Genomic DNA, 3,107 nt, shown 5'->3' on the forward strand with positions numbered 1-3,107 from the left:
CTTTTCTTTCCAAAACTTCTTTCTATCGTCAAGATTTTTCTTATACCTAGCTCTTCTAGTTTGGTCAATTTCTTTCTTAGTTCTCCTGACCTTAACTTCGTTATCACTAATTTTAGATTTTCCTTTAGGATCACTTAACACATATTTCTGTTTTGGATATGGTTTCGTAATTGGAGCATCAGAATTTCTTAAACCATTTTGTGAAGTATACACAACATTCAAAGATCCAAAAATATATCTACCCTTCACTCTCCATGACATTTTTCCCGAAAGACCTACTGTCTCCTCACCATTGTCTATCTGAATTTACCAAAAATGACTTTCATAAGAATTGGTATTATCAATTTTCACAATTAAAGTCAAATCAATAGTATCATTATTTTCCATTCTTTTTGTAACAAAAACTTGATTTGCTGTACTTTGGACTTTTGAAAAAACAACTACTTCTCTTTCAAATTATGAATGCCATTATTTTTAACAACCTTTTCAAATTCAACATAATCTTCAAGAATCAAGTTCCTTTTAGGTTTTGCATCATTAATCACAAAATTGGAACAATTTATCTCATCTTCCAAAGAAATCCCACTCAATTCACTTTCTTCAGATTCAGATTAAATTTCAATATTGCGAGACTCACTCGTATTCAATTTATTACATAACAAAATATGCTTATCAAATCAATTCTTATGGATTTGTTTCTTATCTTCTTTAGTTAAAGTGTCTTTTATCATTTTCTTAATTTATTTTGTTTCCAAAAATTCTTCAACCTTTTCTAATCTAACCATATAAGCATCACTTAAGGATTCATTAGATGAAACTAAAGGTTCACATTCATAATATTCAGCATCCATTTCATCTTCCTAAATTCAAGGAATGACAACATTTTCTTGAAAATTTTCACCTATGCAACCAATGCTAAAGCGCCCACGTCACTACTTGACTTAACACTTTCCATGATCTCATCTTTATGTGACTTCAAGATGCCAACAACTTGTGCTAGTCTGTAGGTTTTAAATTGTTCACGTGCCTTCATAGTTGATATAATCATCTTCCATTCAGAAAGTAGACCATTCATGAACGTCACATTTTCCTCGGTCAGTTCTCATTTCAAATTGTACTTTATTACTCTGCTTAGAAAGTGACTAAACCTGGACACAACATGATCAATCGACTCTCCAGCCTTTTGTCTAAAAGATCCAAACTCGGAAAATAGTGATGTTTTCACTGAGTGAGTTTGATCTGTATCACCTGAATAAAGCTCCTTAAAACATTCCCAAATTTCATTCGTTGTTTTAAGAAAGCTTACGAGTCTGAATGTGCTCAATGTAAGTGTGAAACGTATATATCTCTTTTCTCTACGATCATTTTAAAGCTTTTCTTTCTCTTCCGTTAATATATTACTATATTTATCAACAATTCTTTCATAATCTTTGTTAGTTTAAAGATACTCCTTTGTTTTTATAAACTGATGTGTACGTTCTGTGATGGATTTCCACATGTACAAGCCATGATTTTTAATTCCTGTGATGTAGTCTTCAAAGTGAAATACCCAAACTTCCTACTCATCAGGAAACAAAATCAGAATTCTAGTGTTTGATCTAATAGTACTAGATAGATTTAATGAAAAAAACAAGTGAATCTTCTTTAGACATGATTTCAAGAAAATATTGAATAAAGCATCAAATCAATGAGCTAAAATGAATATTCAAATCAACACAAATTTTTGAACAAGAAATTCCATATCAAATTGAAAATGAATTGAAAATTTGGAATAGATGTAAAATATCATAAAAACAAACGAGAAACTTGAAGAACACAAAAAGTATTCAGAGATTTGTAACTGACTCAGCGAGATCCTTGCTCTGATACCACTTGTAGGATCAATGTATTGATTCTAAAAGAACAAAACAGTGATCTTAATCAAGTATGAATGATTTCACAAAAATGTAAATAGGATCTCTTTTTCAATTAGAGTGAGAAAGGCTTGAATACAATATTAATCGTAATGAAACTTGCTCTCTATGTAACTAACATACTTTATATATGGTGTTCACTCAGGGAGTCGGTTAGAGATTAACCAATCAGGTCATGACACCTAGGTTAATGACAGACTGGCAAACATTAAAGCATAACACAACGAAATGTAGGTGCTAGAACTATGAAACTGAACATACTTTTGTAATGATACAATGAAGACGTAGAGTACGAAAACTACGAAACCTTTCACATTAAACTAAAAAACAACACTGTTACAATTCAAGACTTAACAATGTAGAGTATCGGTCCGCCTTTTCCTCCATTCTTTACAAATTATTAGTTATCCATCGCTTGGGTTTGAACTTGATCCTATTTTTTGTCGTTCTTAATTGTATCTTGGTGTGTTGTCCCTCTATCCATACCATGATGACAACTACATTAGTCACTCCTGTTGGAAAATGATATAGGTATATTAAATCGTCATCTTGTAATATTCCTTCTACGGTCTTTCTTGGAGTCTTTGGGCTCCTAATATCCTTCTTTTTTCACTGTATGATCTGTAATTTATCTAAAGCATGAGCTTTGACTACTCCTTCTTTAGCTTTAAGTCTTCAATCCTAGTTTTCTAGTTCGAGTCACGACCATCACTTCATTAGGGTTTTGACACTTTGCAGCTGCTGCTACTTTTATCTTTTTAGCAATGGTGTATTATGGGATAAACCATGACTTTTCCAAGAAACTTCACTCAATGATATCATGGGCTAATTTGGTTACTTTCTTTTATGTTCCGTGGATAGGAACATTTTAGCATTTCCCTTTATTCTGAGTTGTTTTTATCTACTGCTTCTAGAAGAACTCCTTCTTTCCCTTTTCTTTAGTTTGATCTTGAGACTTGTTTATAATACCCTACCAATCCTTTACATATCTATGTAGAAGGTTCATGGCACATCACATCTTTTTCTTTAGGAAAAATCTGATGTGGAAGACACCTTATACCTTATCTATCCCTTGAGTTCTAACTACCTATTTTCTTCTTGACCTTCAACTTGTGCTCATATGTTGCGATGTTTCTATAGCTACATCCTCAAATTTATCTTGACTGGAACTCTTCTTCTTTCCTTAGACTGTGG

The sequence above is a fragment of the Lactuca virosa genome, chromosome 2 (assembly GCF_052849685.1).
Source record: "Lactuca virosa cultivar CGN04683 chromosome 2, Lactuca_virosa_CGN04683_v6, whole genome shotgun sequence".
Lineage (NCBI taxonomy): Eukaryota > Viridiplantae > Streptophyta > Magnoliopsida > Asterales > Asteraceae > Lactuca > Lactuca virosa.